This window comes from Balaenoptera musculus, chromosome 18 (assembly GCF_009873245.2).
Source record: "Balaenoptera musculus isolate JJ_BM4_2016_0621 chromosome 18, mBalMus1.pri.v3, whole genome shotgun sequence".
Lineage (NCBI taxonomy): Eukaryota > Metazoa > Chordata > Mammalia > Artiodactyla > Balaenopteridae > Balaenoptera > Balaenoptera musculus.
The window spans coordinates 67973605-67988555 of NC_045802.1; the positions used below are offsets into that span (position 1 = coordinate 67973605).

The 14951-nt window shown below is 43.0% G+C and overlaps 1 protein-coding gene across 5 annotated transcripts in view; it reads right to left on the reverse strand.

Moving 5' to 3' along the window:
* The window catches only part of DOCK9 (dedicator of cytokinesis 9), a 263127-nt gene that overhangs the window by 118318 nt on the left and 129858 nt on the right, over positions 1-14951 (reverse strand). The window lies entirely within an intron of this gene.

The window sequence follows — 14951 nt, forward strand, 5'->3', positions numbered from 1 at the left end:
GGTCTATCAAGATTTTTTGAAACTAATTATCATACTTTTAAAATGTTCATGAAATGGCTCAGGTCAAGAAATAGGACTATTCTTGTGCACTATTTCTTCACGTGCACTGAGGCAAAGATGCTTAAGCTACACTGTATAGGATGAGTACAAGTTGTGTTTAGTACAAAAAGGAAGAGAAATGTGAAGGTAAGCCTACCCTTAGAAAGTTAAAATAACAAAATCAAGTCATAATAGATGAGATTAGCTTTTTGCATACACATAAAAAGCAAACCCATTAAGTCCTAGAATTAAAAACATATACGCCAAAGAAAAAACTGCCTAAAACTCTAATGAAGCTTGAATTAAACACCTCTAAAACCGCACCAACCTATAGCCTACTCAATGGTTTTAACTAGGGAAAGAATGAGCCAACAGAAAGAACAGGGCTTGTATGACCAAAGCAATTCTGTCAATGTCTTTGTCACCATTTAATAGGAAAGGCTGGGATCCATCAGGCTGTGACCCACTGGGGGACTCCTGGACTTGACTCCAATGAGGAGTCACTGTTTGATGTCACCAGTTGCCAAGGTCTTTCCTCTTGTTCCCTCTGCTTTGAGTTTAGCCTCACCAACCCACTTGTTTATTATAATTCCCATTTCGGCTCTTCCTAATCAGAGAACACACAGCCAATGAATGTATTCTGATCTGCTTATTAATTCTAGTTCTCAATGCACATTATTAAATGGTATTCCGGTTTGTTTAACTTTTCCATATATTTTATGTATTAAAAGTCACATTCAGGTAATAGTCTACTGTATGTCAAATCGATTCACATTACATTTCTGTAGCTTTATTTATCTGGCTTATAACAATGTCCAAATCAATACCTGCAGATTTATACTCAATGAACACTAAAGCTTTTCTCAAATATGAGCTTAATTTTCTTTTTCATGGTTGTGATATTCTTTCCTACTTTCCTATTAACTAAAATCATATTCCTGCTAAAAGATGGGTCTGTGTCCACCTCATATAAATCATCATCAAGGCGGACATTCAAAGAACATCAGTCCCATCCCTTTGTTTGGAAATAAATTACTTCCATTCTACTAAAAAAGCTGTACATCTGCAAGGGGTAGGGGGAAAAAAGCAGTGCACACTATGAAGCGTGATTAAGATCTGAAAATTAAATCTAAACATAGCTAGCATCTCAAACATCCTTTGGGATATAAATCTCACAGTACAAAATACAATTTAAAAATAGAAGCCTTCTTCTAGCAACTATAATAGATTCAATTATTTTCAGTCAATATTGTTTCTTAGGTTAAACACTGGCAGTGCTTGACGCACAGAAATCCTTAATTACCTTGGCCAAGTATGGGCGTGAGTCTTATGAGGCCTTCCACAAAATGTTAGGACTAATTGAAAAGGTAACTTAGGGCTGCAAAAGGAGGAGAAAAAGGTGAAGTCCTCTTCTAAAGGACTTATATAATGATGCATGGACACCTGAGAGCCTAGGCCAATCTTTATGGGACTTTTTTTTTTTAATGGAATGAACTGATGAAATGCAGAGGTGCCCCCAGATCTGAATATAAAGGGTACAATTTACGACTTTCTCCAAGCCTAGTTAGGATGACAAATTTCAAATACAGCCTTTTTTATTTTAAAAACTTTTTTTTTCCTCTCGGTTAAAATGATTCCCTCCAAAAACTGGGGTCACTTTAATGGCTATGAGCCGTAGTCAGGAATGTGAGATGCTCAGCCCAGGGAAGCAGGGTCCCTAAAGGGAACATACAGAGGTACCACGTTTCTTCACCTGGGCACAACCCCGGGGGCTTCCGGGCATTTCCTGCCCCTCTTCTTCACCACTCACTGCTCTTCCCTGATGGCCTGCTGTGGCCCTGTTTCTTTAGCTTTAACTTGGAATCCCTCTTACTAATGAATTTCCTGCCCCCAACCTGGCCAGGGCTCTGTCTTTCCTCCGTAGGGTGCTGGCTAACGCGCTACCTTGACCCCACTGAAGCTGGGATACCAAGAAGCTCATGTTTCAAACCACAAGCAATGTGAAGCACATAATTTAATTAAACTTCCTATGGAAGAATCTGAGAAGTGATCTTGGAAAGAGGTTGGACTTGAGAGCCAGGAAACCTGAGTTCTCATCTGAGCTCTGCCTCCAATTAGCTGTGTAATCTTGGAGGAAAGTTTTAACTTTCCACATCCAGAATTTTCTAGGATCTCTAGGTTTCCTTTGTGGTTTAAAAACTCCATAGTTCCATGGAATTCTAAGTCTCTCTCTCTCTCACAAGTGGTTTATTATCTGCGTGCTACGAATTGCTTTGTGAGAAACGAAAAACTTAAAAGACATCCAGAAAAAAGATGAATACTCTGTATCTTTTTTGATTTATAGTCATATTACCCCACTTACTTTTTTAATGAAAGGAATTGTTTTAATGTGTTTTTATGAAAGGAATTGGATTAAAAGGAGGGAAGATTCACTGTGTAGACTTAAATACAGGCGTTAGTATTAACGAAGATGCTCTTTTGTGTCATCATTTCTTTATTTTTCTAATCCTCTCAACTCATAAGGCACCAGATTTTTTTTATTAATCACTTTACAATGGGCATTAAACTATAACAAAACAACCCTCTTAATTCCTGGTGGGAAGTATGCATATCTACCGGGTGTCTAAAATATCATATTTTATAGGACTTACAATCCAGACATTGAAACAAAAGGCCCACCCTTCCCCTGGGACACAGGAACAATGAGCTGGAGACAATATCCCAGAGAAGTGGGTGGGCTGTAACCTGAGCCAGCCGTGCGGATCTACAAGGACTCTCCCCATCTCTCCTGTTCTAAGGAGCACAGGGCAGGGAGTGTCCGTTCTCAGACAGAAAACAAACATCACGGGCAGCCCAGGAGGGAGTGCGAGCTCAGAGATAGCTGCTCCTCGGGTGTCCTAAGCAGAACAACTCCGAAGGACGGCGAGGCCAAAGTGCACCAGCTGAGACACAGAAGAGGTGAAGAGGGTTCTCCTCAGTAATCGGTCAGTAGGTATGGCTGCAGAACAGAGAGAGAGAAGGGATTCCTAGGCTCCTGCCATCTTACCTCTAAGATGGGCCTTGAGGCCTGGGGAGTGAGGGTAGGAGGGGCCAAGGCACAGTGAAGGGAGGCAAGTGGATGTGGCAGAAATCAAAGCCCAGGCGGTCTGGGTAAGACTGAGCTCTTAGGCGGGCATCCCTCGGGCATGGCCCATCTCCCTCGCTGAAGAGTAAGCCCTGGGTTGAATTTTTATCGTGCTCAGCTGCGCCAAGTGGATTTTCAACTGCTCCCGTCTAGACAGACGGCTCTCAACACCTCCTTCCTCCGTCTCTGGGTCCCTCTGAATCTGCTGGAAATGCCCCCTTGGATGCATGTCTGTACATTAAACGTTTTGTATCCCGCGCAGTATTAAACCTCACTTTAGACAAGGCTGGGAACTTTGCTGCAACTTACTGAGCACAGCAATAATGGAACCTTTCCAAATATCTGGCAGATGCATTTGTTTCAGAGCAGATGACTCACTTTTGAGAGGATTCAGTTCCAAGCTAGGCTGGAAACTGAAATCCACACAGGGCGTTCCCCACATCTCACTGCAGAGATCAGACCCACAGTGTTCCATGAAGATCAAACAAGTCCATTTCCAGGGAAGCGGTTTCCTGAGGATTCTCAATGTTTAATACACTAATAATCAAGAAAACAAACAAGGCATGGGACAAGACAAGGGTCCAGAGAAAGATGTCCACTTAGGTTTCTGGAGGGATTTAATAAAAAACAATTCCCGAGAAACTAAAACATTACAAGGACGGAGCCTAATACGGGCAGAGAAACGGACATCTCTCTGCATCTCTCTGACAGCTCTTCACTAGCCCCTGCCGGGTGCCCAGGTTTCCATCTTTAACTGTCTCTCTCTCTTCCCTCAACAGCATCACCCTGTGACGTCAAGGACTTGCCTTGTTGTACATCTCCATGACAACGCACTGATTTATGGGGCTCTTGTGTGAACCTCAGTGTGGCACACTCCCTGACGGGGATGTCTGCCTTCCCTCAACCAGCCCTCTGCACAGCTGCCAGTCATCTTTCTGAAACTCTTATCAATAGCGTCATGCCTCAGCTTAAATTCTTTCAAGGACCCCCACCACCACTGCCATGAGAATAAAGTCCAGACTCCTCAGCATGACCTGACCTTTGGTGACCCGCGGTACTGACTTTTCTGGACTCCTCTCCTGCCCGTCTCTGACCCTCCAGCACGCGGGCTACTTCTGACTCCCTAACGTAGCAGCCCCTGTGCCTGGCCGTGGGGCTGCTCACTCCCACCTCCTGCAGCACACGGCACACGCGCAGTTCTGCGGAAATTACTCAGAAACCTGCTGCATCACCTACCAGACTCAAGAACCTCAGACTGTGCTAGTCATCTTTGCTTCTCCAGCACCCTTACATAACATCTGGCCTAACATGAATGTCTGAATGAATGGGCAGTCGGGGTTTTTAAGTGGAATCACCTGGGGCTCCGAATGAGACAGTGTCTTAGCAACTGGTGAGACATCAGGTAGCTCTGTCACTGCATAGTGTCCTGTTTCCTAAAGTGTCATATATGTACATTCATAAATGTCAGTAGACCTCTGACAGTCATAAAAATTTCATTCTGCTACCTTGAAAACCCCCCAAATTATGTATTACATAACAGCTTGGTCAAATGCAGTAAATTATAACTAAATAAGTTAAATGTTCAAAACGCTTAATGACCAGACTCATCAATGGGGGGGGGGGGAGGTGTTTGGTATTACAGAGAAGCTGGTTTCTTTTTTTTTTTTAATAAATTTATTTATTTTTGGCTGCGTTGGGTCTTCGTTGCTGCGTGCGGACTTTCTCTAGTTGTGGCGAGCGGGGGCTACTCTTCGTCACAGTGCGCAGGCTTCTCGTTGCGGTGGCTTCTCTTGTCGCGGAGCACGGGCTCTAGGTGCGCGGGCTTCAGTAGTTGTGGCACGTGGGCTCAGTAGTTGTGGCTCGCGGGCTCTAGAGCGCAGGCTCAGTAGTCGTGGCTCACGGGCTTAGTTGCTCCACGGCATGTGGGATCTTCCCGGACCAGGGCTCGAACCCGTGTCCCCTGCGTTGGTAGGCGGATTCTTAACCACTGCGCCACCAGGGAAGTCCCTCTAATCACTTCTTAAATATCACTGCAAAGGTGAGGACGGGGGTGGCTATCCAGAAAACCAGGAGAGGCCTTGCAGCCACTTGCGTGGACACGTGGCAGGTCCAGCTTCCCCGTGAGTAAGGGGCTCAGCCTGCTCCACATCATATGACTTTGCAACTAAAAATTGCCATCCTCAAAAATAAAACGATGTTACGTAGAGGAGAGGAAGAAGACTCCACTAAGCATCCTGGTCACTCAGCTCCCTCCCTGCTACCTGGCGGACATCAGCCAGAGTGTACAAAGAGCCTCCCTGAATGGTGGTATCTCTTTGGATTCTCACACATCTAATGAGAACCCCAATTTTAGGGCAAATGTTATCTCTGAACTACAGGTTAAGAAAGGTGAATTTACATGGGCGCATCATTTAAAAAAAAAAAAAAAAAAAGGAAAGGTGAATTTTAGGAAGGTTTATGGCTTACTGAAATACCCAGATTAGTAACAGACAGACCTGGGGCTAAAATCTAGACCCAGATGACTACATCTCAGGTCTTGCCACTGCCCTAGTGTCTAGAACAACTACCATTCTATTCGGTAACAGAGCCTTGAGGAAGGGGTAGGCAAGTGTAGCTTCTTTCATTTTCTAGTTGTCTGTGTATGGTTCTCTATGTCTTCTTTAGAATGCAATTTTAGTTGTTAAAAACACCATACCTTTGTGCGAATACCTAGCGTAGTGAATACTGAATGTGCTTCACGTTAAAACATGTCCATTATTTATATACTTCCAATATCCCAATGAAGGTTCCTTTCAGGACTTGCCTTAGGGAGGCACATGCCTTCATTCACACGTAAGGCCTCGCTCGTGCATCAAGGATAATTTCACACAAGCCCCTCTGCACGTTTACCAGCACCACCAGGACGGTCTGCTCAGAGCAGCCCTTCAAAGCCTGGGACGCCAGGCAAAGTCCTGTCTTAAACACAGTGGAGCAGAGGTTATGCTTTGCGGATAAAATACTAAGCAGATGGGGAAGTCCTGATTGGAGGACTTCTGACATCAGGGGACTTCACGGAACTCCCTTAATTTGTCCTCACTGGATCTCAGGCACACACTCAAGGGTGCTGCTGATGCAAGGTCCATCAAACCCACACAGGACACTCGGCAGGGCCCAGGCTCTGCCGGGAAACCCTGGTAGGAAAAGCCAGAGGTATGGACACAGCAGGACCCGTTCAGGTTGTAGGAACCACAGAGTGTGTGCCTAGTAATATGTTAAATGGCATCTGATGATTCTGAGGCCAAAACCCAGGTTTTCTTTTTCTTGAAGGACTTTTGGGTTTTGTTTTTGCATGCAAACATGTCTCCCTCTCTTCTACTCCCCTGATCCACCATCTTGAGCTGTGCTCTTACGACCTCAAAGGCAGCTGGTGCCGAGATCTCAAATCCATCCATTTACTCAAAACATATTAAATGCTTACCATGAATTAAGCACTGTTGTAGGAACATCACAAATGCAAAGGTGAATTTTCAAAAAACTATGGTTTATAATAAAAAACCAACAACTATGGTTTGCCACTCTCATAGAGATTTTATTTTCTATTTGGCGAGAAAATAATAAAGTCTTATAGTTACAAATAACTATAATAAAGAATGATTTTCAGTGAATGCTAGAGATATGGTATAAATAAATCTCCACTGCTTGCACTGTCTTAAGATTCCATCTTGGCTCAAATCTTCCTCTATCAATGCCTGTAAGTAGTGTTTAATAACCTAAGACATATACATGAATCACATAGATAAAAGTGTCCTTCTACCCCTCACTGGTTACACATAAGGTCTGTGCTTACCCAATTCCACTCACTGTAGAACCTTTACTGTTCTCTCTGACCTATTTAAAATGTGAGCAAACACATTATTTTTAAAAAGCAAAGAAAATTTGAAAAAGAAAGAAAGAAAGAGAGTGAGTGAGAGAGAAGGGAGGGAGGGAGGAAGGAAAGAAAATGTGACCTGATATGGGGAAAACATGCATACAGTAATGGACTACTAGACTCATCCAATATCTTTTATTCTACCTGAGAAGAGAATAAAATCTCAGATTCACTTATGGAGGTAACATTTTGTGTGTGTGTGTTTTATTTCATCTAGTTATTTATGTAGGTAATCTCAACTCCCCACTCGATCATAAGTTTTCCAAAGCACTGCATGGTGTTTCTAACAAAAATCATGTCATACATTGCCGGTATGGTGGGGGTGGGGCGGGGGGGGAAGAGCTACTTCCCTCACCAGGCTGTCTTGAGGAAAAATGAAGAAAATGTCTAAAGTGCTAGTAAACATAGAAATCAACCTGACAAGTTTTTACTCTAATGGTGTTCACAAAAGGCACCGCAGCTCCCTGAGGTGCCCAGCTGCTGGGGCACCATCACACTGCATTCTGTATGAACGCCCCAGCTCCCTAGGAGAACAAAGAACGCACATCAATCACGTCCCCTAGAGCTGCATCCCATGGAGCATGGCATGGGCCGCCCTCCACTGAAGAATGGGCCTCCTCTGCTTGTACAGAGCATAGGGACCCAGAGGTACACCCGTGGGCAGTGAGGAAGACCAGAGTGCCCACCTGGGTGCCATATCAGCTGAACCTCGCTGGTTACGGCCAGATTGTCCTCCTACCCTACAAGGCTGCTACCTTCATTTAGAAAGGATGGCACAAATCAAAGTTAATTATGGTTCTTCAATATATTTCTGTATTTTCTGATTGAGAATCTGATATAGAAGCTGTTTTTCAAAAGCAATTTTCCCCTTCACCAAACAAACACTGAACTGGCATACTTCCAAGGCTGATATTCCTTTAAAGTGGGTGAGCTGAACACAAAGCTTTTAACAAATTAAGGAACAAACGCAACAGTCAAGGTAATAATAATAATGACCAAGGTTCCTAAATCACTTCTTTTCCTGTTGCATTTCTAACAAGAAAGGTTACAATACATACCTTCCAAGGGCCTAAAGATCCATGTCGAGCTTAGATTAAATGTTCAAAATAGTCATTTGAGGAGCTATACCCATAACTTACTTCTTATTTCAGTTTGATTTTATATATCATTTAAATTCATTAGACCTGGTAGTTGGGCTGAACATTTTCACACCTATTAGTCTTCTGAATTTCTACCCAACTATTCAGTGCTCACACATGTCAGTTCACCTTTCCTGTGGGCCCTCCACAGTCGCCCACACTCCACGCTGCCTACCCAACACTCCACCTGTGGGATCAGAAACACGGCAATGCCCCTTCTCCCAGCGCCACCTTCCATCCCTCCAACTCCCCCACACCAGGCACTTCTGCTTGTTCATCCTCAGGGTCCTCCCGTGTCTTCTCCTCCCCATCCAACATCCACCTCTGAACACTCCCCAGCAGCCGAGAGTCCTGAGGACTCAGCTTCCTCGCTCTTGGGTCCGGCAGCTACACGTCCACCCCTTTGCCATCTTAACCCCCATCCTTTGTTTTCTCTTCTCTGTTCTCAAGCTGTTAACATTCCCAACAAGGCTGATTTAATCAAAATCTTCGGTGGAAGGAGCCCGCTCTTGGTTGGTGATTCATACATTCTCACTCTCTCTTTCTCTCTCTCACTCACTCCTTCCATTCAATGAGCATTTCTTGAATTCCTACTCTGTGCCATGTGTCCTGTGTGCTCGGGAAACATCAGTGAATACGACTGAGATCCCCGCCCTCACGGGGTTCACATGAATGAACAATAAACATGTGAGTATCTTAGAAGCAGGTAAGTGATATGGTGAGGAAGAAAGAAAACAAAGCAAGGTAAAGAGGACCTGGAACACCAAGAGGGTGGAGGGCATGGCAGCGGGCAAGGGCCTCACGGAGAAGCAAGAACTGGAGAAAGGCCTGCAGTGGGTGAGTGACAGCTGGATAAAGAACTCTCCGGGAAGAGGAACAGCCTGAGAAGAGGCCCTGGGGCAGGAGGCTGCCTGGAGTGACAGAGGAGCCCCACGGAGGCCAGTGTGGCTGCAGCAGAGAGTGGGGAGGCGACTGGTCAGAGAGATGCGGTGGACAAGATCACGGCCACAGTAAGACTTCCCTGAGTGAGGTCATCGGATCTACCTTGAAACTTACTTTTTAGAAGATCACTCTGGCTACTCTGTTAGGATAGACAGGAAGAAGGGCAAGGATAGGATCTGGAAGACCTGATAGGATTAACCAAGGTAAGAAGGGATGAGGGCGGTGGCCACGGTTACAGCAGTGGGGGTACTGACTGATGACTCTTACTGTTACGCCCTCCCCATCCCAAGCCCCGCAGCCTGCTTTCCAAACCCTCCTGACTCGCCCCCAGGCTGCTCTTCACCTGGGCCAACCTGACATTAGCTCCCTCAGCCCAATCTGCCTCTAAATTTCTCAAATACCCAATCCTCTCCTTCCTATTCAGAGACAGAACTCTCTCTCCTTCCTGAACTCTTCCTGCAAAGACCCTTCATTCCATCCCCACAGGGCCCCCTAAAGAGCCTTGCTTCAAAATGCACCCCCATAGCTTGCATCTTCAATCTCTTCCTCATTCCTGGACTTCCCTTCCTAGCTCATTCTCTCAGTCCCGATAAAACCTCCTGTTAACTGCTTTGAGTTACGATGATCCCTTCTCTCTGCTACCATTTAACGCTAACCTCTGTGCCCCACGCGCTCTATTCTTCAGCCCCGGCAAGAAACGACCATCACAGGGAACGATGCCCTAGCTGTCAACTCCGAGGACCATTCTCCCACGCCAGTGGCAGGAGCGCACGGCCGTCCGCTCTTTTTGCCTGCCTTCTTCAAAACTCCTCGCACTCCCTTCCAGGGCCCCCCAGTTTCCTGGTCCTTTTCCCACTTTCTGTATCTGAGTCCCACCCCCGCTTCCTCCTAGGTGAAGGTGTTCCCCAAGATTCAGTCCCTGGAGGGCACTCTCATGCTCTCGGTCCCTGTGGCCGCTGTCTCACATTTCTACGGGTGAGCCCAGACTGATAACCCTGGCTTCTCTCTTAGGCTGGACTTCTGCATTTCCAACCACTTTAAGGACTCAGCACCTGGACGTCCCACTATCTTAATGTTCCAAGAATAAATTCCCATGGGATTCAATTTGTCATGACAGTGGTCACATTCTCCTTCTTATTATTAATATTAATTCAATATCTCCTCTCCTAAGTTCTGAGCAATTCGAAAGCAGGAACCCTGTCTGAGCTCTTTGCACAAAGAGTATAACTCTAAACTATATGCTAAATAAATACACTCTTCAACTCAGCTGATCAGTGCTCTCCAAAAAAGAAGCTTTTCTTTTTACGACATATTTGATGATTAAAAAAAAAAAAATGACCTGTCACTGTTTTCTGTAAAAGGCAGAATTCTTGACCTGGAATTAAAATCCTCATCTCCTGAAGGTCTGGACAACGTCAATTTGGAAACATTATTTATCCAGATTTTTCAGGTAGGTTCAATCCTAGACATGAACTAATAACCCAAAACCCACAGTGTTCACAGAAACTGACATTGTTGGCCACTGAATGCAGACCAATAAAAATTTTGAGGAACTTTATCAAAAGAACACTTTCCAATAAAAAGCCCAAAACAAAGTATTGAGATTATTTTTTGGCAGCATATAATAAAAAGCAAGGACAAAACACTGTGAAAAAAAAATTCTTTCTTTTCAAAAGGACAGATGGGAAATGAGATGAGGGACTTCCAGGCCCTTTGTAAGTAGCGGGGCCTGGTTTCCTTTTCAGGTCAGTGGTTTGTAGATCATTATCAGTCTCATGTAAGCAGAAGAGGAAAAGAAACAGAAGAAAAATAAAAATCAGGATGTTATTTAAAGGGAAATGGATTGACCACATTTTTCAATACAATGCTGAGAACACTCTAGGATTCTCCTGTATCTAAACATTTCCAAAAGTGAAAATTTCTAGAGTTGCCAATTATTAATAATTTTCCCATCTTTTAAATTCTCTTGCTAAAGAGATTTGACATTGATGATACACCATGAAATGTCAGTAGGAATAACACCTGAGAGTCACTCCTTGCCCTGACTTCTCACACAACTTGCAGGAAGACAACAATTTCACATCTGTACAGCACAGAAATCCCGTTAACATCCTGCTCTTTTTTCTTCATTGTGGTATAATGTCCATAACATAAAATTTACATCTCAACCATTTTTAAGAGTACAATTCAGTAGCATTAAGAATATCCTCATTACTGTACAGCTGTCACCACCATCCATGCATAGAACTCTTTTCATCTTGCAAAACTGAAATCTGTAACCATTAAACAATTAACTCTCCATCCCCCCTCCTCCATCTCCTGGCAACCACCATTCCACTTTCTGTCTGGATAAATTTGACTATTCTAGGTATCTCATGCAAGTGGAATCGTACAATATTTGTCCTTTTTTGACTCATTTCAATTAGCGTAATGTCCTCAAAGTTCATCCATGTTGCAGCATATATCGGAACTTCCTTCCTTTTTAAGGCTGAATAATATTCCATTGTGCATATACACAATTTGTTTATCCATTCGCCCATCGATGGACACTTGAGTTTTTTCTTCCTTTTGGCTATTGTGAATAATCCCATTAGGAACATGGATGTACAAGTATCTCTTTGAGTCTCTGCTTTCAATTCTTTTGGGTATATCCCCAGAAGTGGAATATGACATTCTCTCTCTATTTCTTTCATACCAACTCTATGCCTTGTTAGTTTATATCAGACACCAAAGTCTAATGTTTGTGAAATATAAATGGTATCCATAAATTGCCTCCCAACATCCTTTTTTACCGTTTACTACCTTTTCCATATTCTATCACTTTATAAAATTGCAACAAACACTAGTAAGCTGTGCAACAAGCCAGGATACAAGGAGCTCAAAAGCCAGCTATAGATTCAGTGGATTGATGCCAGCAGTTAAGAATGTCACCACCAACAGTATCATCCAGTAAAAGGCTTCCACCTGAAGGAGGAGAACCTTGATTGGAAATCAACGGCCAGACTCACATCGAATTCTGTGTCTCTGACAGGAAAGGGAGGAGCCCTGGGCATTACTTACAGTTATGTTTAGATCTGTCATTTCTTAAGCAATAAGCCAACTTACCTTTCTTTTTTCTTTTTTTTTGGCCTCACCACACAGCATGTGGGATCTCAGTTCCCCAACCAGGGATCAAACCCATGCCCCCTGCATTGGAAGGGCGGAGTCTTAACCACTGGACCACCAGGGAAGTCCCTCAACTTAACCTTTCTTGATCTAAATAAAACATTTTAATCTTAAAGGTTATCATCTCTGTCTAATTGCCTGTTAAAGTTTACCTATTATTTACCCATGGAAAAGTAAGGTCTCAGAGTTTTGCCAAGTAAACTTGAAGAGGTCACAAAATTTTAAGAACAATAAAGGTCCATTAGTCACCAGAAAGTGTGCTCCTTTTATGACTCTGTTTCGCTTCCATTTTATTTTTATTTCAAAAATTACCTAATTTTCCACCAAACCAAATCAGTGGCTCAGCAAAAAGTTTTACAAACCTAGTCACTGGCATTTCCACATGTGCTCACTGGTATTCATAGTCACTTCATGAATCAAAGAAAACTAACTAATTAATGTTCATAATAACTTTACAGATTTTATATGAAGCCAGAAGCACCCAAGCCTGGCATCCAGCGTGCAGAGATCATGTGGATGTGGAGGTGGATGGGTGGGGAGGGAGGTGACAGAGGCACCAGCACAACCCTGTCCTCAGGGCCGCAGCACGGGTGGGGACACTTGAACACAAAAAGCATGAGAAGCCATTACTGAAAAGCTCTAGACAACGCACTTAGGTATTCATGTACACAATGTAGACAATAAGTATTAGAGGAACTAAGAGAATGGGGAAAAAATTACTGTGGATTTGAACAACTTCAGAAGACAGGGGATTTGAAGTGGCCTCAAAGTGTGAGAACGTTCTAGAAGGATGGGAAAGAAGTGATGATATTGCCGGGAAGGAGAACCATAAAGCCAGGGCAGAGACAGAACAGAACGACCCCAAAGCGCCAGGGTCTGATTCTGAAAAAAAACAAGCGTAGTCTATATGAGCCACGGTATTCCTACCCCCATCTTGGCAGACAAAACTTCACTTCATAAATATTCTGACAGCTGAGAACCGTCCTTTTGTCTTTTTAAAATTCACATTGACTTTCTGTCTCTCGGGTTTTTTTGTCTTAAACACTCTTCTCCCACCTTAGACGAGTACACCCAACAACAAACCTTATCTCCATAAGGCTCATTTTCAGAGAACTCAGACGTTCTTAGGGCCTGACCAATACCAACACGGGTCTACTTGCGACCTGTACAAACGTATCATCACTATGCACACCTATAGTTTCGTAAATTATCATTTTGAACGTAGTTGACAGGACTTCACACCAAATTCTATTATCTTAACAGGTAACTAATATTGTTTAACTAGTAAGTATAGGATTGCAAATCAACCCCACTATGCATTTTGCTCACTATCTGACCGATTTCCTAACCAACTTGGTACCATTTTTCCATACGAAGTAAAATACTTTCCCCTGATCTAATTTGTTCCCTCTGCCTCTAATAATACAATAATAATTCTGCTCCCATTCTGCCTAAAAATGCAGGGACAGACAGAAGGAATCTGTGACATCACTAAGACATTTGGCTCATTCCATTAACTAGACAGTTATTAAAATCATCAAGACAATTTAGCAAGAAAGCATATAACCTTACTGGATTAGAATACAGGAGTCTCCTAGAAAAAAATAACTATCCAAACTTCATTGTGCCCCATCACAATTACTGTGATGGGGATGAAAGCTGAAATTCAAGCTCCTTAATCTTTGAAAAAACTTCCCCCAAACAGAACTTAACGCTGTTCATTCAATCTTGGCCAGCAGAATGTCAGTGAGTTCTTTGCCGTTCCTAGAATATTTGTGTCTGGTATCCCCAGAGAAGTTGTTATAGGCAAAAGGGACAAAGGAGTTTTTTCTCAAAGTTTCAATCATCTGTTTCTACAAATGCTTAAACATCCAGGTTCCCTGTCTGTGAGATAAAAGATGAAATTAAATTAAGTGTATATTATTTCTGTGGTTTGTTTGCTTCTTAAGCAATTTTATCTCAGGTTTGCAAATACAATTTTGCATTCCAGGCTGCAAAACTCGAAATAACTTTGTTACTCTAACTGATACCAAGAAGAATACATACTTCATGCTCAGAGAAACTTGAGATAACCTTTAGCTTCCTCAGAGCACACTACAGGAAAAATACGTCAGCATGGAGTATAATTTGTAATCATCTGATTTAACTTCTCATGCTAGCACGTGATGCTAACAAAAGGCATCATTCTGAGGTTTCCATTTAGTCATCCCTTAGCTAGGTAGTCTACTCTTGTAATGAAGTTTTCAAGGCATCGTATTTGGCGGCGTGATCTGAAGCCATTTCTGAGCAGAACGTGCTTTGGCAGCAGCATCCCATTAACAGTCAATTCCGTTTCCGCGGCATTCCTTATTTTTCAGGAAAGAACTAAAGAGCAATCATTTTACCCACATGTGTCTCTAATAAGTTAGAAAAAGTGAACATTTGTGAAAATTCTCACCTTTGTTGTAAACTGGAAGCTTTTAAATTTGGTGGGAAAAAGAAAACTTCAAGGAATATAATTTAACAGTTGTCATTAACATGGAAATTTCTAAAGACAATTCGGTACATAAAGAACTGTATATATAGCAGGTTATGTTCTGGGGAGTGGGATTAAAAAGAAGGTGGTAGGGGAGGCTTTTAATGTCAAGTGTTTCAA